Genomic DNA, 25,929 nt, shown 5'->3' on the forward strand with positions numbered 1-25,929 from the left:
AGAAAATATTAAATAATCTCCTTCATATTACCTATCTGGAAGGTCAAAGCATAAATTGCTTTTATTTTTATTAGAGTCTTAAATTGTTTTATACAAAATAAAACTGAGCACATAAGCAACTGCTAAATTAGCATAACAAAAGGTCTTTTATGTCGATGAACATTAAGACAGCAATTCCGAGAAGAAGGGAAGGTAAGATAAAGGTAGTATACAATTAGGGGGCAATAATCTGTTTCATTTGCGAAATAGTAATGCAATGCAAATGAAAAATTGATTAGTAGATACATATTTAAATTAAATTTGGTGCCAGAATTAAAATTAGAAGAGGTAGCTATGTAGCTGGTGCTTTATAACGTCATGTAGACAACGGTTACATGAACTTCTAATCATATAAGTGACGGATCTGTACCGTTCAATATTCATGTGTTAGACTAGTCACTAACGATCGACCACTTGCCACAATACAGACGGAGTTCGTCCCAGTTCCTATCATTGAGTGAAACATGCATTGTACAGCGCTGTTCATTGTTAACAACTTGTGTAGTGTGAAGTTGTTTAAAACAATCCACCATATTGTTTCATGTTCTAGTTTCGTTATTGATGGGACAGTATTAAGGGAACTTTACTGTTATTTACTGAATGAAACTATAAAACGAAACATTCTGAGGTATAATTGTTTTCTATTAACATTATACATGCACTATTGTTCTTTGCATCATGAGTGCTTTAACTGAAGAACTAAGGACTTAGACTTTATCCTTCACGCCGGTCTAAAATAGTCTAATTGTTACTGAAAACGTTTATCATGAAATATTGAAAATAAATTTGAGTAACTATATAACGGTATCTATAAAAATTATTTCAATCTCCGACTTGAGGGCTCCAAAACACAGTTTTTTTGTTGTTTTGCTTTACTTAAATCTAAAGTAGATCATAACGTTGGAATATTTTCAGTGATTATCATCTAAACTCAGGAGTGTCATTAGATTGTCATTTAAAAAGAATATGCCAACGATAAGCCTATTTTCAGTAGAAAATTGCGTTCGAAGCCGCGGGTACCTGCTAGGGTAACAAATAAAATATTTAAGAATATTCATTTACTTCTAAAGGCATCAATATGGAAGAAGTAATAGTTTAACGAACTGATATAGAATATATTATAAGTGCTCTTTAATTATTACACTAAATAAAGTCTATTCACATATTAACCAACACAATATAGGGCATATAAATTCAGAAATTTCAAGTATCCAGAGATTTTGTGTGCACGTGTTAACTTGAGGGTGGAAAAGAGATGTTGTTTTGGACTAGAACAAAGGAGAAACAAACATCAAGGCGTGAGTCGCCAAGCACATGTGTGAGTACACTTAGCTTATCTCTCGTGATGACTCATAAATGAACTATTCATTCTTTTATTACTTTGTTGTGTAGCGAATAAATTTCTTTGTATTCTTCAATGTTTCTTTTAAGCTTGATAAACTTTTCATAATAGTTGTATAATCTTAGAATAACAAATAAAACAACAGTTTTGAAAAGTTAAAACATAAAGCTTTGGTTTTAAAAAAATACTGTAAAATTACGAAGGTTATCAACTGATTTGTTCAGCCAATGGTTAGCTTTCAATAATGATAACTATGTTGCGTTGCAGAAGTCTGAATATGGTTCAGTTGTATAAGTTTTCTAAAATAAAGGATCATGTATCGATTGACTGTGCACAATAAAATATATTTAGAATAATTAAGGTAATATAAAAGGAGAAGCTGTATATAATTAATTTTGACGGATTTATGTATTTTATAGAAGTTTTATTAAGGAAAAGTAATTTGAGGACATCAAGCAGAAAAACTTGTTTTGCTGTTACAACTAACCTAGAACCTACCTTTTTGGTTGGTAATCAATGTAAATGGTTGGTCCATTTGTAAAGTTGTTAAAAGAACAAACTTGGGTTTGAAATCGAGACTTCTTTCACTTTCCATGGTACTACAAAAATTGAGACATCGCATTAGTAATTACCACCATCCCACTGAGGGCCCGCATTCCCAGTTACATCTCTCTCTAACCATCTCCTTTGCAGTCACCAGTGACATACTAATATCACTAATTGCATCCATTCCACTGAGGGCCCGCATCCCAGTTACATCGCTCTCTAACCATCTCCCTTTGCAGCCCACCAGTGACATACTAATATCACTAATTGCATCCATTCCACTGAGGGCCCGCATTCCCCAGTTACATCGCTCTCTAAACATCTCCCTTGCAGCCCACCAGAGACATACTAATATCACTAATTGCATCCATTCCACTGAGGGCCCGCATTCCCCAGTTACATCGCTCTCTAACCATCTCCTTTGCAGCCCACCAGAGACATACTAATATCACTAATTGCAACCATTACACCGAGAGCCCGCATTCTTAGTAACATCGTCCTGTAACTATATCCATTTTAACCAACCAGTGATGTACAAAGATCACCAATTATTACTATCATACCGAGGGCCCGCATCCCCAGTAACAAATCTCCTCATCATCTCCCTTGCAGCCCACAATTGACATACGAGGATCATTTATTACCAAAATCTTACCGAGGGCCCGCTTTCCCATTAACATCGTCCTCTTGCTACCATTCGCTTTCGTTCTAATTTAATTAGATTTGCATAGTTGAGTTTTTATTGCTGCCTTGATCAAATGTTCTCCCTACAGAACTATGTAATTAAAAATAGTTGATCAAAACTCGTACTAATACTGTAGCATTGAGTTGGGAACAAATAATATTAATCCAGGAATGAAACATTGATTTCATATTCAGCAAATCACAGCCATATCTCACCATCGCAAGCCCCTGATTACTACACCCCCAAGACCACGAGAGCCTTCCCTTCTCCCTCCTGCATTTTACCTTGTTCCACTCCACTCTCAGGTGCTTGCTAGGATCTTACAATAGTCAGAGAAACTGATGTAACACTGTATCACCCTCGAGAATAAGATAGCATTCCCTTCTCCCGCCTGAATTTTACCTTGCTCCTCTCCACTCTCAGGTGTTTGCTAGGACCTTACTGTAATCATAGAAGCTGATATAACACTGTATCACCCTCGATAGCAAGGGAACCTCCCCATCCTGTACCTTACCTTCCTCCACTCCACTCTCAGGTGTTTGCTGAGACCTCACTATAATCATAGGAACTGATGTAACACAGCAACACCCTCGAGGGCACGAGAGCCTCCCCTTCTCCCTTCTGTACCTTACCTTCCTCCACTCCACTATCAGGTGTTTGCTGAGACTCACTATAGTTATAGGAGCAGATGTATCACAGCAAACAACCTCGAGAGCAAGATAGCATATACTTCCAGACTGAATTCATAACTAAATGTTGATACTCCTGATTATTTTAATGTTGTTCTCACTACAACGGTAATGTAAACATGACCCCTAAGTATTTAATTATGACCGTGGTGTCATTTACGACCACGGTCTCTGGCCCTTGATACCGCCATCTCTCACTTTTGCTTAGTTTTTCCCCCTGTTCTGAACGTCATTACTTTTATTTATTATTTACATTTAGATTCCAATGTTCTGATCACTTTACTAAATAATTAATAATAATCTACAAGCTTGTATGTAAAAATATCGTGGCACGAGGAAATTACACCGTCAGCGTAAACCAGCATATTCACCTTAGTTTTCCTGAAAATCCATCCTCTACCCATCAAATCCAGAAAATCGTTAATCAATAACGACAGTAAGGAACTCATTACACAGGCTTGCATTAAATCCACTTCAGTTTTAAAAGCAGGCGACATACTCTCTTTACACCGAAGTTCCGTTGTACATTTCTCAGAGTATTTTTAGTACCTGAGTCGACAGCCCAAGACATTCCAGCTTATAAAATGTCGAACTTATAAGGATTGAGTCAAATGCAGATGAAAAATCAATATAAAATAATATAATATGTAATGTCTTTTTCTAACTGTAAGACTACCACGCAAGTTAAACTAAAAATATTTATTTATATCTACTTTAGCCTTTCTTAAAGGCTGATTGGAACTCAGTAAAGATATTTATTTCGTTTACCGATTTTTCTAACTTGTTTAAAAGTATGCTGCAAAATACTTTACATATGCTATCTATAAATGAAAATCCTCTGTAATTCTCTACTACACTGATGTAGTCCTATATGTGTAAAATAAAATAAAAACTCGGCTGCTCCACCGTACTTACTTATCGTATCTTTGATCTTGTAGCGCCTTTAATTATATAACTGATGAGACAATGAGGATATCTCTGTAAATAACTACAGTCTAAATAACTAGTCTAAATGTCTCTGATGTCGAAACAATCTAAAGAGTTCGTTTTGGGCTTCTATGTCGCTGACTTTAGACAAACATGAATCCAAATTCCAGGAGTGAAGTCTGTGAGAGCGTTAGATCAAAATTCAGTCAACGTTATGTAAACATCCTTGTTATCGTTCTCACAAAACATATAATAAATTACATTGAATATGCAAATTACTCTAAATACTACTATAAATAATTTCATACCGAGGTTTATTATATATTATACACAGTATAGAAGAAAAATAAATTTTACCTCGTGAGGTAAATATGTCATTTGAAATTTATTACAAACAAGTTAATAACAAAATATGTAGTTTGAGGCAAATGTGACAATAGGGACTGGGTGTCATTTGTTACTCGCCACCACTTGTCAACTCCCAGGGCGGGGCATTTGTCATATTGGTCGTTTTGTCACTATTAGGAACGAACATTTCTTCTTTAACGTTAGTTTTTTTAACTAAAGAATAACTTTCATTAAACATGTTGATAGTGCAAATACCTACAGACTATTATAGCGCAGGGTAATTCATCGCTATAGAGAAATACCGTAATGGAAAATAACACATAGCAGACTGGTATTTAGATATTCTATTGTAACACATACATCACACATTGAGGTTGTTCATTTGAAAACTTCAAACTCGTATTAAAAGGCTTATTGCCCAAGTATCAAATACTGTAAACGGGAGTGTATAGTACTAATTGGGGGAACAAAGTTTTTCAAAATGGGTGTACTCACCCCCATACCCAAAGCCAAAATTTTTAAATGGCAACTACTACCTTGCAACACCTATAATTGAAGTTTATAAAAAATGCTGTATTTTGGTAAAAAATTGAAATCGGCCAAACTGTTTGATATCAGCAGGCAATAATATAATTTACTAAAAAACAATTATTAGTCTACAAACTACTGTACTACTGCTAATAACAACAAAATTACTCACTAAATACTGTTTTAAATCCTTTGTAACTTCAAATCAAATGTTCAAATTTGTAAGTCCTTGTTGTTCAAGCAATAAAAGCCATTTTCAAATTCTTGCCTGACCTTTCTAAAAGTTTCTCTGGTTAAGCGTCTGCACTCAGCAGTGATCCGGTTTTTTCAAGTCTTGGAAACCAGTGGGATGTGTTTTAAAAAATAACTGATTTCAAGTGACCCCAAAAGAAATTCTAAGAGCGTTCAGTCTGGAGACCTTGCCGGCCACTCAGTTGATCCTCTTCTACCGATCTACCAGTGATCCGGGTAGTATGCATTTAGCCATTGTCGCACAGGAAGAGCATAATGTAGAGGAGCTCCATCTTGTTGAAAATAAAACATATCCAAAATCTCGTGAATACAAATTAAATAGTTGATTCTCATTGTTTCACTGAATTGTATATGTAATATAATCTAATGTTTTAATTTTTCAGCGCTTCATATCATAAAAACGTATGACACATTGTACTGTAATATAACGTAGTTTTACATTTAAAATACAATAATGTGCATGCGCATATACAAGGTACACACCACACCTGTGTTGCGTAACTGGTTTCGCTGAGGTCGTATGCAAAACTTTAAATCTTGATTGTCCTGAGGACAGATAAACAGATTATTGTGCATTATATTTTGGCGTAACAAATCTAACAATTGTGTATCTGTTCACTGAAGACTGATTAATGATCATTATCGTTATTCCGTGAGATGCTGTCGATTTATATATTTCATTATACATTCTTTTCGGTACAATCTTACTTAGAGATTATACAATGCTAAAACCCATATACAAAGTAAATCAATATAACATAATACACATATCAATTAATAGTTTAAAGAATTTAAAAGTATTTATTTTTTATTTTTGGGTTAACTTGTAAAATGATGAGTTCTATACTTCAACACTATAAAGGTTTATATAGTTAAAATTGGTGCAAGAGTTTTATTGAAGAATAATGAATGTTGGAAACAACTAGAATCCAATTTTTTATAGTACAAAATGATGTAAACACATAATTTTGTTTGATTTCATATCATTGAATACTTATCGAAAATATCTGATTGTTTGAAATGTTAATGTTTCCAGACCAAAGTATTATCTAAATGTAGCGGTTCAATGGAGCTCTCACGGGGTGTAACAATACAGCAGCTCGATATATCCCAGTTATAACGGCTCATCAAATATGTATGGGCTGAAATTGTTTATAGGAAGGTGGAAGGTTGGGCGTTCGATGATATATCAGTGTTTTACAAGGAGGGAGAATTACTCGACAAAGGGCATTTTAGCGTGTACGACATTATACACAATATTGGGATCGTATTTTAATCCATCAACTACCACTCCTTTATATGAAATTGTTGGTCAGTGATAAAAAATAGTGGTTATTTAATACGTTAGGAAATTGAAAGTTCTATACAATTATACACCTTTTAAAACATTTAAACTTTTATTTTCATACTATGTACATTCCGAATTCTGGGAATTCATCTTCAGGTACTAAGGTTAAGTTAAATTTAATTTTAGATTTAAATTTAAATTGAATTTAACTTAACCTTAGTACCTGAAGATGAATTCCCACAATTCTAAATGTACATAGTATGGAAATAAAAGGTTAAAATGTGTTAAAAGGTTTATAATTATATACATATTTATCAAACGTTTTTCGAGGCTACATCTCTAATATTGAAAGTTCTTTTTGTAATTCAGTTGGCAAGTACTACAATAGACATAGAAATGCGTAAGATTATCATATGAATACAGTTTAATTTAATTTGACAGTCATAAATTGTTATGAATTATGATAGGCCTAGATGTATGTGTATTACATGAAATACTCGTCCATCAATTGTTGTGACAAATACGAAATTAAAACAGAGACTATTTGTTGTGTTTTATTTTTTGAAATATTATAATTTATCTTTATGTTATACTAGACTGTCTATAAACTAAATAACTGTCTTAGAGAGCCGTTTCTTTGTCCAGAAGATGGATACTAATTCAGAAAGTAATATATGAAAAATGGTTTAATATATACAGGAAATTAAACCATTTGTGTTAACTTTTTTATTATTTAAGACTGTTCTTGATTATGGTTTATGTTTACGCATGTTTCTGATTACTTATCTTTTCTTGCATGTTGCAGGGTAAATATTGTTATTTTTGCATATGGTTATTTGTCAAATTTATTTATTGCGTTGTTGTTATTTATTTCTTATTACACATCACAAATTTATTACTGTTGCTCGTTTTGATATTTAACTATCTATTATTGCCCTTTCTTTTTTACCTTTTTTGATTGATTTTTAACTAACTTATATTTCTTACTTAATATTACTTATTCTGTTATTTAATTTTAAGTAAATATCATTAGTGTTGTTAATCGTTTATACTCTTTCTTAACTTATTAAAGTGTACTACTGGTGTAATTCCGTTGGAAGAATAAATAAATAGATAGATTCCCTGGATTCGTCTCAAGCAATGGCAAGAAAAGAAACCCTAACATTTTATACACGTTTTGGTTATATAGGTATAAAACTAAAATCAGCTTTAAAATCTCAAATTAAACCTCATAACTTTGTCTTCGTAACTTGAACATTAAATAAAAACCTCTTGTTATAAAAAAGACTTCATAGACACAAGTAATGCTTTTTAAATATTTGCATCTTAAATCATTCTAATATTAATTATTACAAAAAAATTAAATTTCGTATCAAGAAAGTTTGAATCCAAGATATTTATACAAATGATGTGTTTATAAAATCGTAACAAAATCAAATTCAACTAACTGGCTGTGAGAACTCTCACAAAAAATAGTCCATTAACTAGAGTGGTCTCGAACAGTTATATTTAACAATAACAATTCCATTCCAAGCCACTGCCATCCAGTGCATGCCATTGCTGAAACCTTTTAGCGAAACATACTAATTTAATAAAGAGAAGAACCATATACAATAATTTTCAATACATCTTTCTATCATTGATTTAAACTCCCTATTTAAACCTCACTCATACATTGTATTGCTAGGATATTGATACTTAGCTGGCTAATTTAACACCAAAATTGGTACTCAATTTATGCTTGTATGAGCGTTAGCAAAATCTATTCCTCAAGAAGCTGGACAAATCGCATTGTTGTCTGATTGTCTCTCAACGTGATGTCTCGAGAAGGAACTTACCAATAGGCTTGAAAGTTTGTTTAAAGTTTACGTGCTATCTAGCAAGTTCTGTGATAGTGTATGAAACTTCATGGTATTATGCTCAAATTCAAGTAGTGCTGTAGTAGTTAGGCTTTTGTTGTGGCAGTATCATAGGTATGGCAATTTCTGTTTAGGGTAAAATTTTTACACTCTTTTGTTACACTTTTCTGTATGCCTAACTTATTGTTTGTGTGTTATTGTCTTGATTGTTGAAGTTTTTTCTAGGTTTATCTTTTGTTATTTCTTTAGCAAATTTAATTTTGTTATTTTTAAAATTTTTATCATATTGTTATAGTTTGTTTCAAGTTTATCTCTTGTTATTGCTTTAAAAATTTTACTATTATAGTAGTTCAAATTTTATTTTTGATTGTTGCCCTCTTTTCTTGTCTAGACACTAGTCTTGTTACACTTGCTGTTTTGCTCACCAGCTCCTGACTTTTTTTGTCTTAGTTGTTGTCCACATATTTAATGCATGTATTATTGTGTATTTATATAGTATTAGTAGTCCTATATTGTATTGTGTTATTAAAATATTATTAATTATTATTGTAAAAATGGTGGATACCGTTGATGAATAAATAAATAAATATCCACGAGGAACAATGGAAACATCACTAGCATATTGAATAACCTTTATTTATTACTAAACACAGTTTCAGGCAAGCTTATTATTTGTGTTCAATATGTGACTCGTATGACTGTCTACAATGCTTTACAAGCTGTTTTCTGAGCAACAGTCGTGTTTATTACGTCCGAGTACTCCTTCCCTTACAAGTTCAACGATAATAAAGTATATCCACCAAACCAAAAGGTGATTGATTTGCCTGTCATCGTCATAGCATTTGTTAATTTGTACATTTTTAGTTGCATAACTTCGCTAACGCTCACCATATCATTTAATGGGATGAAAAATCCATTTCTCTATATGTCTGTCTGATCCCTTAAGAACGCACTGACCTCTATACATTTAGCATGAATCTTCATTTCTAAATAAGCAAGAGCAAATTACTATCGAAGGTGCATATCACTCTATAGGGTTTGCGAATATTTTTACACTGTCTTATTGATAACCGTAATGGAAACATTAGAATCGCAGAATAAACAACATAAACTAACTGAGTACAAACATATGAAATTTTACATGAAACATAGTAACACGTGTAGCCTATTTGAATTAATAATTTAGAGAATTGAAATTTTGCATGGAACATTGTTGAGGTTTCAACGAAACCTGTTACGCTTAACGGGTTGTGAAGTAGTCCTACCTTGTATATAATAGGTATCGTGGAGGAATAAATTCGGTAACGTATATAGTTAAACTATATTAACTTTTATATTTTAGGGAAGATTAACATAAAGGTATTGGTGAAGTCGAATTTCTCTGACTACTTACTAACTAGAACAGAGATGTTTACAGTTTCTCGGTACACGGTACACTCTGGAGCTACTTAACGTAACTGTTACTTGTAACGTTGTGCATTTAGCCAGAATACAGCTAAGCACAACACATTTGTGCTCTTTCATAGATTACAGTACTATTATATTTCTAGCCATCATATCAATAATGATAAAACGTTGGAGAAAACTGAATAACACACAGATCTATGTGGTAAATATCTGACTAAGCAAGATAAATTATTATCCAAGCTCAGAAAATCTAACGTGATTATAAAGCCATATTTGACTTGCGAACTGTACAAACGCATGTGAAATCATCCACCTCATTAAATAACATAACAAAATTATAACATACTTGCAGTATTAAAAAGAAGAAACCTGACGTACATGTGGCTTTAGCCGAGTAACCACCGAGCAAGTATGAAACCAGGATATTTTGTTTTTAATTTTAAATCCTTCAAAAATTTTAAATTTTAAATTAATATTTTACCAGTGTACAGCCAGACTATAGAACCTAGTTTAAATATGAATAAAAATGTTTAGTAAAGAATGAAGTGATTTTTGTCCTATCTTAATCATATAACAAAAAGCTTAAAACATTCAGTGATTTTCATGCTAAAAATGTTGTAGCAAGTCCTGTGGTGCTCGAACGGATAAGTCGTTTACATATAATTTTATTAGTAATTATCAAATGACGTGATCTAAAATGACGTTTTGGTTTTTCAGATTTATTAGTTTGTTAAAGATATAACCTCTCTAGGTAAGTTACACACCCGGTAAACTCAACTTTTTGATGAACAACTTAAATGTCGGTCACACTGTTATATTTATTCTCATAACAGACACAATTCTCTCTACAAGAGAAACCTGTTCTTTTTAACCCCCCGAAACGTTACTTACCCCGCCTGAGTATTTCTCTGTTTCCATATTATCTCCTGGATGAAATAAACGCCCTTAAAAACGTATTGTACTGATATAGGTTACTGTTTTTGGTAAATTGGTCTCCAAATAATTTCAATATACCCTTTGTTTTTTTAACCTCCTGTGCTACTGACGTTTGTTGTTAACTTAGGACAAGAAGCTTAGAAAATGAAGTACTATAAGGACCTTTGCGATGCTTCCGGAGTGACAGGATATTCTTGATGAGTAAGGTTGGTGATAGGGGCCCACCGCCAGTCGAGATCCATGAGGAAGAATTTAGGGCACTAATCGGTCCCTTTGGAAAATGGGAAGCCAACGCTGAATCAGCCTTTCCAGTCACATACACCTGCCAGAAGTGAACCACCCTGGGTAATGTGCTACTGAATTACTCAGTACATAAAGTCAAATTAATTTTTCCCTAGAAATTTGGAAGAACTGCAGTTTAGACCGCGTCCTCACCAGATAACTGGTTATTTTTTACTACTTCGATAACAGAATGGTTGATCAGTGAAGTATTTTTACCCAACCAAAGTACCGGGCAAACCTAAAGTCAAATCTTAAATTCGAATTTGGAGTTCTTTTATTAAACGGTTGTACTTAACGGTCTATATTAACGGTCTAATCACTTTTTATAATATCCACTGATTGCTTCAGTTTGATTCACAACCGTCTACCAAATTTATATGCTTATTATATCAAGAAAAGTGAACATGCAGTGAGGTTTCTTGGTAGTACATACTTTCTTACAACGTTTTAGATTTTTGTGATTTTCTTATGTAAGATTGAACCTAGTTAAGTAAGGCAGTATAGACGCTATAGCCACCCCAACTGTTATTTATCCGTTTTAATTGATTATGAATGTACCCATCTTTGTGACATTATTAATCTAACGATTTAGCAAATGAAAATTCGGGAAGATCGTTTGTGATATGTTTGTTTAATTTTGACCATTAATATCTTATAAACAATATACCAAAATAACAATAGTGCAAATTGTCCAACTAAATTTAAAAAAAGTATACGTAAGCAGTAAGTGCTGTAGCACCACTCGATTATCTGCTGCTGTCCACATGAGAAGTTAAATAAATTGCTGTTAATTCTCCATGTGAGAGAGATGACTTCATTCAATAACCGAGAGTTCATATTTGCCGCAACAAAACTCGTTCCACCACACAAAGTAATGGACGTTTGTTTGTGCTGGTAAAAGTTGTTATTGTCGTACTCGTCGCAAGTGACGGTTAATCTCCAACACACAGAATGTAATTAAAAATTGATAAAAAGGTAAAATTTATCAAAGTAACAGACTTCTATTACACAAAACTTCTAATATATTAAAAATACATGACAAATTACGATTAAAAATAATGACAGAATATAATTTTTTGTCAAAACAATAACACAACCAATTGTATGATAAATCATTTAGTGATACTTAACTCTTATTACTTTGTATTAAGAATATAGCAAACCTTAAATTATTTAATGACCTAAATTATACGTTCTTATTTTTTTTACATTATATTTTAATCTAATAGCAGATTGTACCTGATCTCAACAAATCGCAAATGCTGCCCGTTTTGATAATAAAGTTTTTGTTACATATGACTTTGTTGTCTAATACATAAATGTCGTCATCATAACACTTCCCGATCAAAACCATTGAACTAAACCCTGAAGTTTGAATAAAGCAGACTTAATCAGTTGTTTTAAATGTCGCATTTATAGCGTCTAAGAAAATATAAATGATTTGAAATTGTTTAAAAATTTAAACTAAATAATCTGTGTATTACCATCTGTTTGTTATTAAAAATAAGATCTGTAATCTATCTGTAACCAAAAATTAAGAAAAGGAGGAGGCGTCACATCAAGAGAACTATTGTATTATATGTACTATGCATTCATACAAGGCTTTGAAAAAGCCTTAAGATGAACAATGTTACCGGTATTAAAACCGAAAGGACTTGCCAAAACAGACTAGACCTTTTCCAAATATTATACGTGAATGTGAATGAATGTTGAATGATTTATTTATGATTGCATTCTTTATATAGCCATGTCACAAGTGTATTCTGAACCGTAGTAGTGGCAAAGCTCAAACTCGTGCAGTATTTCTTCAAAATCCCGCCAACTGTTGCCACTTTATGCCCAAGTCATATGACAAATTGGGCTGGAGATAAACGGCTCTTGTATTCACATCTTCTGATACATGTATGTATCCTGGAGGCAAGCCAACCGACATCGTCTATCATGCTCCCATTTAAACTTCGAGTTATTGTGTAGGATACTTTACTTTACACAATGATTGAAGGAAACAGAAAGTGGTAGGTACTTGCTTCGTTTCTCTGATTTTGAAGCAATTACTTCGTTTCAAGTGAATAAACATTTAGTGCTACCAAAGGATAGAACTTGCTTCACATTTCTCGGACCCCAAAGCACATGCTCCAGATGAATATGAATAAAACTTAACAACTACTACTTTTCTGTAATAATTGCTTCGTAATGTTTGGACCCTCGCGTTTGTAAGAGTCCGTTTCTGTTCATTAGGCATCATGGCGATGTTTATGCTTGTTCATGCTCGTTAAGTTATATCGTGAGCGTCATCAAATCATTGTCAGGTTTTACAATTTGAGGATAAAAGTGTAGATTTTTCATCAGCTGAGAACTGCATGAAAGTGATAACACATGTGAAGGTGCTTTTACACCAGCTCTTGTGTCAGTCTGGTTTTAGGCTGCCTTCGGTTATGTGTACCCTTATTGACTGTACACATATTGAAACACCAACAACTCCTTTTTCCCAGTCCTTCAACGTCATTTTTCTTTTCTCTGTGGCGTTGTGCCTGTTTATTTACAGTTGTTATTTATGTTTTTAATGTTCTTTAACATTTTTGAAAGTTGTGTAGTTAAATGAAATTTTCCGGTTGTCCATAAATATGAGAAATCAATTACCACAATTGTTTTAAAATTTATTACACTTAGAAGTTCGGACTTTTTGGTGCTGACTGGGTCCCGTTATTCTACAAAAATATAGTGATCTGTTTCCAAAGCTCTTTTTCAGAACACAATCAGGAACCCTTACCTCATCATGGGAAGAAATCAACAGGTGATTTCAGTGATCTGAGTGGTACGCCTCAAGTTAGCCGCATAAGCTTACTTTATTTTTATTCAAACCACTCCACTGTTATTGAATTTTGTACAATTTCCCATATAAAGTTCAAGCCAATAGATAATAAGAAGTTAAATAAGAAAGGGCATTAATGAAAATAGTTAATTTTAAATCTTGATATAATTAAACTTTTAAACTAAAAGTAATATGCATCATATAATCCTAGCAAAATCAGTAAATTACAATTAAAATGACAATTCAGAGTCGCTGAATATTTTTTTTTAAATCTACTTGGTGAAGAAAAACATAAACTCGATTCCGATTCAGTTACTCAGTTCAGCAAAATGTTGATTTTCTGCACTGCGTCCTGTAACAGTGAAGTACTACTGTTGGAAACAAAATAATACTTTTCACAAAACAGATTGGATCAGCCTCGGTGCCCTATTATTTGCACATTACTGCAGTATATATCTTCTTGGTTCTACAGCAAGTTCAGGTAAAACAAGTAAAGAGATATACGATTTCACATTAAAAGTCCGTCTAAAAATCCTGTACAACAATTTCAAATTCAAATTCAAAATTAAATTTATTTCACACACATATTTTTTACATACATTACATATTATTTACAAAAATAAACTTGTTTCATTAACATCTAAAAACTATTGAATATATCACGCTTAAAAAGTAAAAATATATAAAATAAGACTTAATGCTTAGTGCTTTAAAATGAAAATACGATAAAGTGTGAAAAGTATAAAAATACTTTAAACTAAATGTGATACAAATCTGTGAATTGATAGCTATTACAAAACTACGAGGGAACACTGGTAGTAAAGGTAGGGAAGACGTAAACATTCAAATTACACTGCTCGCAGCTGTGTGCCTTTACATTTAACAATACAAAGAACATTACGTTACAAGGGGTTAGTGCACGGCTTAAAAAAAGAGAGACAAAGTTGCTCTAACATTATACTAATATCAGAAATACAAATAGAGAACCCCGGCTGAAGCTGTTACTGATAAGAAAAGTATGAATATGATTAGCAATACAGTGAGCAATATATTTGAGAATTGTTGTCAAGACTGTGACTTTAACGAGTAATGAAATCTCAAATAATGCATAAAAATTACCATATATTATTTATTTTAATTATTTTATGAACGACTAAATTCTTACTGCTCCGGGAGATATTTTAACATACATGTTTATAATGATTATATTTTTTAAGATATTTAATATTAATGACAATATAAATCAGCAACAGCGTGGTAAAAATCCTTTGAACACGCCCATATTGCAATTTACATTAATAATAATCCAACTATTTTCAAATTTCTACCACCTCACCGTTTCGTTAAAATAAAAGAAGAGCATTTTTCGTAAAAAATTATCTTCGTGTAAAGAAACTATACAATTATATTCTGCAAAATGTATTAAAAACGAGAAAGGACATAGATGTTGGATTTAATGTTAGTGACCCAAGGCTCAATTCAGTTTTCTATTATACAGTAGTGAAAATGAGATCAAACTAATATTATGTTATGCAAAATTAAAATTAATGTGGATAAATAAAAAGTAAGGTTAAGATTAATGAATTGGCAGCTAATGTAATATATTATAAATCCTCAATAATACTAAAAGTTCACTAAGTAAATGTAGATTTGATAGTGCATTCAAATATAGAACAAATAACACCAGCGTAAATCCATAATAAATCTTAACAGGACTGTTACGTTGGTATAGGTTAAACCTGTTTGAAGATAATTTGAGGACACTTTGTTCAATTATAAATTATGTTTACAATACTGTTATAATATATTTTATAGATTTATAATAGGATAAAAACTAATGAAGCTCTGAAACAGACCAGTTAGTTGTTTCGCTGTACTTAGGTTTTGCTGCATTAGTTGACCCTCGAATTACTAATTACCTCCATCTAACTAAGGGCCCGCATCCCCAGTGATACCGTCCCTCACCCTCCTCTCCCTTTCAGAGTATTTATTTGTCCTATAAACAAAGTTTTTTTTCCTTCCATCACGTAACCAGAAGGTGTGCTTTGAAGGATACTAGTTGAAGCTGACAAAACACATTTCATTACATCATTATACATACATTACATCATTATACATACATTACATCACAATACATTAAAACTTTCTTTAAAAAAATAATTTTATGAATTTTCAAATTTCCATTCAATCATACAGTTTTTTACTGCATTGAATATAACACCCAATTGAAAAAACATATTAGTATGGAAAACAGTTGCTTTTAATACACAAGTTTTACTAATACAACAATTTCATCAGATTCCTCTAAACATATATTAATAGACTAAAATGATTGGGTTATGTATGTTTGAACACAGAAATATTCTTCAAGTGATATTTAGCTGTACTGTGTGATGCAAGTTTATTTCTCAATATTGAAGTTTATATTTGCATTATATTTTTCCAAAAAATGTGCTTGTATTACATGAAATCCAATAAGATACATAGTAATTAGTTTGATTATGTCATTGCATTTGTTTATCGTTAATAAAAAAGACTGTTAATAAATAAGTCGTTCTGTTTATTCTCCGTTAAGAGGGTAAATATCACATGATCATCTATGGCAAGAACGTTCTGGTGTTCTAAGTATCATCTGAGAAATTTCTCTCTACAGTATACACACAGAAAGAGTACGTACGCTAAACCAAGTGTCGTGTAACAGGCTTTGCTGAAGTTACACGCAAAGATTCCAGTCTATCATATTTCATATTATTCTCGATTTGTTCTGTAGACAGACAAAAAAGTAACGATAAAAATAGTACATCGCTCAGGAGCTTTAATAACGCTCAACCAAATTCCTTGGAGTGACATGCTCCATCATAGGACTCATTGCTGTCTATATAGACATGAAGCTTCATGCAAAACTTCATGTCTACAGTTCATTTTATTTTCGAGATATCGTGTGAACAGATAGAGAGAGTTACATACGTAAACTATATTATCCCAGAAAAACAGTGATAGCTTCCCTAACGTTCAGACAATGAAATATGATTACCTGTTTATATTAATGACTGTGGACAGAAACACTATATACGAGTGTGCAACATAATCACTCAGGAAATTTTTTGGAGGAATTTATTCTTGTATACAAAGTGTTATTTCGTAATATTAATTAATAAAAACCCATTTTTTCATAGACGTCCAAAATTGCCTTGTTTTTATCCTTAGGTATCGACCTGTTTTTAACAACTAGAGTAACACTATACCCCAATACACTTTTCAGTAACTTTTAAATGTTCTCAAAATATCATATATGTGTATGACTTTGGAACTTGCAACAGTTTAGAAATTTACCTGGATAAAACGTATAACTATTAATCATTATTTTATAATTCACATAAAATGTTCATATTACGATGTTATTAATTACTGAGAAAATTGTTACTGTGAAGTGTAGAGTATAAAAAAGTTAAAATCAAATAATAATAGCTCAGGTCAATGTTACAGCTTTGTGTCGGCAACAAAAAATATTAATCCAAGAATGAAAGAAACATTGATTTTATGTTCGGAAAATCGCAGCCACACCTCACCCTCGCAGCCCCTGATTACTGAAACTCCCTTGAGATCAAGAGAACCTCCCTCTTTTGTACCTTACCTCCCTCCACTTCATTCTTAAGTGTTTGCTGAGATTTCACTATAATTTGAATAAGTTGATGTAACAACGAAGCACCTTCGAGAGTAAGAAATCCACCCCCATCATGTATCTAAATTTCCTCCACTCCAAGGTGTTTACTTGGATCTTACTATAAGTATAGGAGCTGATGTAACACTTCAGCACCCTCGAGAGCAAGAGAGCCTCTTCCTACCACTTCCATACATTACCTTACTCCACTCCAATTTCAGGTGTTTGCTGAGATCTCACTAAAATCTGTTTTCCACCAATAAACTCACAGGCTCTACATGAGCATAAGATATACTGTCTGATTTATCGCTGACGGTTGGAAATTCAAAGCAGACAAAATCCTGTCCATACAAGTATAACATGTAATATTACACACGGGAACCTGTCAGAAACTGGTAAGTGTTGGCAGGCGGTAATGTGTGACAGGCGGTAATGTGTGACAGGCAGTGTTGGCAGGCGGTATATGACCGCTACTCAAAAGGTAGCAGAAAGCTAAGGATTATACTGCCTTGTGTGTTACGGTTTCTTCACTCTTCTGTAGCACCTCCCAAAAACCCTTAACTCAGTTTTAAAATTTTGAGTAAATTTCATTTTTGAAAGAATACCCAACACTTAGTTGGTGTATTCAGATGGTGTATGTTACTCCATTATACTGTATTCACTGATTATTGGAAATATTTTTTTTTACGTTTATTTTGTATGGAGCCACAGCAGTTGTACTTTTCATTGCTCTTATAAAAAATGTTAAAATCTTAAGATTTTTAACAAAGAAAATATTAAACCCATTTTAGACAATTTAAAATTTTAGAAGAGTTGTTACCATTTCTAAGAGTATTATGCAACACTTATTATTTAATTACATGTAATGCATAACAATAACCTTTTTCGTTCTTTAAATTGGAATAATAAAAATTTCGTAATTTATATCGTGCAAGAATTGATCATTTTCATGGCTTTTATAAAATGATACAGAAGTGGAGAAGGATATAAGTACAACAAACTATATTGCAGATACAATTATTTAAACTTAACATTTATATCAAAATATTTCAAATAAAAAATCTTTTTTTAGACTAACTACCTAAGACTAACGTGAATAATAATACACGTAAAGGCTTAGCATGTTTTCACTTTCACTAATTTTACTGCACTTGGATAACTGATTCAGTGGTTTTAATGAGGAAATCATCCAATTATAAATACAACGTTCAATATTTGGTTCATTACTTCACAGTTTGCATTAATCAAAGTAAACAAGCAAACTGCACAACTGTGGGTGGACCACAACATATGTTACATTCATATGATAATAGCGTAATCGGACATAAACGAAAACTTTATCCCATTTCATAATTTAAAATCTGCAAAATTTTGTCCCCTTTAACAGAGTATTTTTTTGACGTGACAACGTCTTAAATTAGGTTGCGGCTCGGAGTCACTCATGAAAAAGTGTAACGCCCGGTAACGTTACGATGCCCGTCCAGTGGGTCCGCCGCACGGGATCCGCACGGGATAAAGCAGATAACTGTGGGTCCGCCGCACGGGATAAAGCAGATAACTATGTTTATTCGTGAAAATGTGGAGTGCTTAGATTCGTCATTTACAACAACTACAACAATAAAGGTAAATAATTGTACACTGATATTTCATTATCGTAAACTATGATTGATTGATTAATTGTTAGATTGACACAAAAGTTGAGAAACTGAGTTTATAGGTTATGTCATACTATTGACAAATGTTGATAGTGTTAAGTAAATTATTAGTTTAAATCACTCTGCAATCAATCGTAATTCAGTCGATTGAGAAGAAACAGCGCGTATTGCTAGTCAAACATTTAAAATAACAAATTATAACCTCTAACCTGTCATAACAGTGCGACCAAACAAACGAACTAAACCGACCAATCACCACGCGCGGAGTTAGAATTTAACTGTGTTTAGCAAGAATTTCAAATTCCAATTTTAGTAAATGTTTTATTCAACTTTACCATTTACAATAACAAATTTTAATTAATTTCAAATTGTGTACAATGTTTTAGTAAACAAAATATATTTCTATAGTTAAAATTTGTGCAATTCTTATTTTCATTCAATTCCTTGTTCCTATTGTGCAATTTAATAATATTCATATCAATAAAAATTCTACCGAGAAAAAGACGTTGTCATGTAAAATCTTCGCCCGTAAAACCGACTTTACAGGCAACCATAATTTTTTTTATTTGTAATGTTGAATCCTTTATTAGATGTTGCCACACATATTCTCAATATTTTTGTTCGATTCACGTTAAAATATTTTTTTAATCCCTCGTATTAACCTCCAAACTTGATAAATAGTTTTATATGATAATTATTATACGTAAAATAACTACTAAAAGTAAATAAGACAATAATAAATACAAATACATATTAATTGTAACATTATATTGTATTACGATTTTGTCACTTATATAGCCTGCCAATTTACTCAATTAATTTCTGATGGGTAAACATTTAGGCTTTGTATTATGATTTAAAACATTTTTATTTTTAACATTATAACTATTTTATGTGCATTTTCTTCCAAATAAAAAAGATAAGTTCTGATAAATAAGTTATCAAAACCAATATTTTTATATTTAAAAAACGTTTCTAGACAAGAACTACTTCTACCCCTCACGTATAAGTTAGAGTAGACTTATCAGCAGACAGCAAAGTGAAGATGTGCCACCCCTGTCCCAAGGGTAACACGTGCATATCTGATCAGAAGTCCACCTTATATTTGCAACCTGGGCACATCCTCACGTTTTCACCCCTTCAGTGTATTTACATAAATAAAGAGCACGTGTCAGTCCTGCTGTCAGTTTGATTCCTGCGATATTCTCTTATAGTTATAGATAATATATAGTTTATAGACGAACTGGGCGGCGGAGAAAATAGTGAGTGAGAGAAAAGTTATCCACCTCACCGAAATACCCTTTGATCTTAATGTATAGTGTTATACAGCGTAATCAAAAAGTCGCTACCCCTTTAGGCCTTTGTAGGTCTAATGATCTGCTACACATACAATTAGAGAGATGTTAAGGTCTAGATGGTTTATTATTGAGATATTCCTAAACGCAACTTATAAACTGTGATAAAAAGCCCTACAAATCGAAAAAAGATCTCTTCTTATTTGTTTTTTGTTGGAATTTTAAAAAGGATTCATCTGATTCATTTTTAGTGCTATAGTAACTAAACAACCACTTCTTTGATACTTTTGGGCACTTCTGGTGAACAATACGGGAACAAGATAATGGTAGAAAAAGCTATGAAATACACATTTTTGTGGAATTGGTCGCTGATTTATGCGTGTCACAACTCTTTTACCTATCTGTAGATTTGTCTAAAGTGACTAGATTGTAGTTGTGTGTCAGATTGTTATCCACCAGAGGAAAAGATGATATTGTAGATCTCGAACAATATCATCTTTTCACTAAGATGAATGTTGTAGATTTCGAACACTACTACGTAGTGGTACTGATTTCTAGTATTATTAAATATTATTGTCCGGTAAATCTCCCGACAAAAATTCTGTACTTCACAACTTTAACCGAAGAATGTGTCATACATCTAGATAGATTTGGACAATGGATAATTTTTGAGCCTATTACTCTAAAACTTATTAACAATTTTTACCTTTTGCTCCTCTGTAAAGTTAGTGGCACCTATTCCTAAATTCTCAATCAGGACCTTTAATTTTTACGCTACTAATCTTTTACGAATGGAATATCTCTCTTCTTAGTCTAGCTGTATCATTTTACTTACATCACTTTCTACAGTTCTGCTTTTCTTATCAAGAAGAATTTAATTTATTCATTTTCCAATACTTTAGATATAGTTTTAGCACTTTAAAGTGATATGATGTGCTCTTTGGTTTCCAAACACTATGCTACTCCTCATTGAGGTTGAAGAAAAATCTTTCAAGGAGAAATTATAATTTTTTTCTATAGAATTGCCGGTAAGCTAGTATTAAATATTTAGTAAACAAATCGAAGTAAAATTTTGTATGTTTCTCAGGGATAAACAGAAGAAGGTAAGCAAAGGAGATATTCCGTCTGTCTTCCTTCTGCCAATAGGAAGATCTCAGGACTTGCAGAGCGCTTAAGTTAAAGTATTATCGTACTAAAAATGACGCAAATGTTCACATTAAAATTTTAAATTACAACATCGCACACAAATCCAAGTGTGCCCCATTACTTACCCAGTTCTGGATTTTACTTAGTTTCTGGATGCTATGTAAGAAAGTCGTATATTGAGCTAAAAATGTATTTATTAAAAGACATGTATAATTCTTTCCAAAGTTTTTTTGGAGTGGTCAATGGCCTTCATAGCATAATTCCGCTCTCCCTTGAACGAAAACTGATTTTTTAAAGACATCTATTAGAAAAAATAAAAGGGAGTGTTAGTGTAACATGAGATGTTCATTATAATTAAGAATTAGTAGTTATAATATTTTACGTACAGTTTTTCCTAACTCGGACACGAAACTTGACACTAGTCTATGTTGCCACAGTTACCAAATAAATCTGTCCATTTACTACGTTAGAACTGAGAGTGGACATAAAGATTTTCTCAATAATAAATATAGGAAAATAACATTTAATTTTTAATAGAAAGTAAAAGAACATTAATACCATCAACATAGTATTAAATCAGCAATAAATGCCAAACTAATCAAATTAAGATCAGAAAGTAGACAACATTATTCATGCCATGCCATTTATCAACATCGCGGTCCCAGGAGATACAAGGCAGTCGAATGGTGTGAACCCCGGACAACGTGCTGTAATTAGTCTCGAGACCGCAGATCGGTCATTAATCAGGTTTTACAACTCATCAGTCCGCACCAGGCATGTCTGGGACACTGTAATACTGTTACTATAATCTCTCATGTAGCCTGTTACTGTCATCGCGTGTTATCAGATATAGGCTATTTATCGTTTAGTACAATTAAGTCATTACAACTAAATTAATTAATTAATTAATTATGAACATCGCGGTCCCAGGAGATACAAGGCAGTCGAATGGTGTGAACCCCGGACAACGTGCTGTAATTAGTCTCGAGACCGCAGATCGGTCATTAATCAGGTTTTACAACTCATCAGTCCGCACCAGGCATGTCTGGGACACTATAATACTGTTACTATAATCTCTCACCTCGCTTCATCTTGTGTTATCAGATATAGGCTATCGTTTAGCTTAATTAAATAATTACAACCAACCAAACTTTCAATTTAAAGATTACAAGATAAATTAAATTAAATTATAGAAATATAATATTTATTATTTTTGAAAGGAATAGCTTCAACTAAATGTTAAATCATTGTTTGTAGGTTGTTAGTGTCCGACGTGACATTAGAGACGTCCGACAAGAAACAACAGGTATATAATAGGCAATAAGGTTATTTGTTCATTTAAAGAACTGGCAAACAGTATACAACAAATAAAAAAATTAAAAACACAATAACGCCCTATTATTATCGTTCACGTAGACACTCAGCTCGTCATTGGACACATCTACCAGATTCCCGATTGTTCTTAGAAGAGAAAGCCGATGTCTCTTAGACTACTGGTTTTTTCAGTATTTAACTGTACATATAATCCAAATCACACAGAATCGAGTGTAGACACATTTGTAGTAGGTATTCAATATTATCTACATTGTACCTCGCAACATAACTTGGGAAAATCATTTCTCATAGATTCAAAGTGTTTTCAAATCAAATGACAAGTGAGACTGATGTATACGTAAACAGTTCGCGGCACTTGACCCAGTTTTCCCGCCACGCCGGGAGAGAGCTGTGAGGCGGTGGTTTATGGTGGGGTGTTATTGTGAGGAAGAAAGAGAAAGTTCTGGATGTACTTGAATATCAACAATAATTTGCATTCTCACACCTAAAACGCTTTGATAACTTATACAGTTTTTTTTATTTCTTCTGTCCTAATTACTATATTCGTTTCTTTGTATTTTTACTACTTACTTTTAGGTGAAATTTTAAAGTAATGTGAAATAAACATACTGTCCTTATTGATTTGTATACACGTTCTCATTAAAGGGCTTTCGTTGGTTTTGTTTAAAACTGTTTAAGGGATTACGTAATGATACCACATTGACGTAATAAACATTTTAAACAATATATGTTGATAAATAGCAGTTAAAAGGATATTATCCTTAAAATGCATCATTAGGAACGTAATTTAATACATTATAATCATTCATAAGTTTATATGTTTTATGAAGCATTTGTACGCTTTTTGGTATTTGAAATTAAAATTGTTGGTAAAACTGTATGAAATAGTCCCAAGGAAAACATTTGATATAATAGGGGTTTTATTTTAGCTCTAACGTTACTGGTTTTTAAAAAGAAAAATAATTACAAGATTGCAAGTGCAATTTTTAACTTTTTATTTTTGAGCCACGTTTCAATACAGTGGCTAATCTTTAAATTCACATGCAACACAATATTATCGTCTTAAATACAGAGTAAAATATAATGTATATATTAGTAATAATATCAATAGTAAGTAATGTATATATTATAGTAATATAATATATAATGTATTATGTATATAATGTATTGTATGTATTCTTTTTAAAATCTTTGATCTAACTAGTTTAGGATCTATAGTTAAGTACAATTCGTTTTAATATTATACTTTCCATATGAATTATTTTTTTAATCTCAAACACATTTAAAAAGGAATTACGTTGTTGTTAAGGGAACTAATATTATTGCACCCAAGAACAATAATTACTTTTTGTGTAAGTAATTCATACCCGAAATGTTATTAAATACATTAAGCCTACTGATGACTAATACAGTTTTAAATTTTCTTAAACCTAACTAGTAAATCGATAGAATAGGACTTTATAAAATCATGTTTATAGTATTCTTCTTAAACTCCTTTCAGTAAATAATACTTTGCTTAAATGAATGCTAAGAAAAGTATTGTGAGACGAGAAATACATTACCATGACGGACAGAAAGGCGAGGCGACGAGACCAACGTCCCGTAATTAACAACCGCAGCTTTTTCATAAATAAGGCCCAGAACCCATCAGTTTACTGCAGCACTATCAGACCTGAGGTAAATATTTCTCACAACTCATCTTATCTGAAAATCAAATGATTGATCCTACACTTTCAGTAAGGTATTCAAAATTAGTTTGAATAGTTTTCAACTGTTGAACTTGAATACAGTGTATTTTTGTCTATCAGTAACTTTGAGGTTTTTGATAAAACTGTAAAAGTTTTCATTTCGTTCTATGGTTTATTACACCAATGAATTATTGTGGACGAATTAGTTTTATGTCCACTATCTCTCATTTAAAATATAAATAAGTTATTAAAGAAAATATTATGATGGTTCAAAATATTGCACAATATTGAGCTTTGACTGATGTGTTTAAATAGGAGGGTATCGTGGAAGCGTACGTATGTCTATGTTTCTTGGGGGAGGTGTTTAAGCCATTACTACACGGAAGTGTTTAGTAGGGACTGATATGCTGTTGATTGTAAATGAGTGCTCTAACTTCAGTTTTTATTTTTTCAATGTTTCAGTTTGTTAAAATGTTTATAAAAGGCAATGATCTTTTATATGAAATAATTAATCAAATTCTACAAAACCTAACAATTTGGTTTTAGATTTTCAATAATAATAGCAAATGCAATTATAAAATATAAAGCTATGTAAATATTTACTCTAGCATGTTCTAAAAAAAACTATGAATAAGTGAGTGTGGGTAAAATACAAGTAAGGTAAGGAAACAATCTATATAGAAGATTTTCTGTAATTAGGCAAGTCTTAAGTTTGGCAGTGCAAGGAAATTATAGAACTATATACATACTCGTACAGTTTTTCCTATAATGAAAGTATTTAATAATTTTGAAGATTTTGACAATGTGTTATGGATACTTAAGTACTTGAGAAAAATATCAATGCAATTTTGAATTCTAAAAAAATACTATTTGAAATAAAATTTACCAAAACGACGGACCAACGTAGACTTTCTGAACTCTGCGATGGTACATAACTGGAAAACTAATATAATGTAGGATGTATATAGATCGTTTGTATTATGTTTAGAGGATCTTAATGTATCCTTCATGTCCTCCCAGCGGTGGGAAGTAACTGGACAACTGATGTATTATAGCATGTAGCATGCATAGCAAAATGTGCCAGCTATTACAATAATTACAAATTAAGTACCGCATCGAAGTTAGCGCTGCCTCCTACAGATGTCGACAGTGTTGACATTAACGCCCTCACGGCGCAGATTTACAGCGTATTGTTGGCTTTATAAAACA

Source organism: Homalodisca vitripennis, chromosome 1 (genome assembly GCF_021130785.1).
Source record: "Homalodisca vitripennis isolate AUS2020 chromosome 1, UT_GWSS_2.1, whole genome shotgun sequence".
Taxonomy (NCBI): domain Eukaryota; kingdom Metazoa; phylum Arthropoda; class Insecta; order Hemiptera; family Cicadellidae; genus Homalodisca; species Homalodisca vitripennis.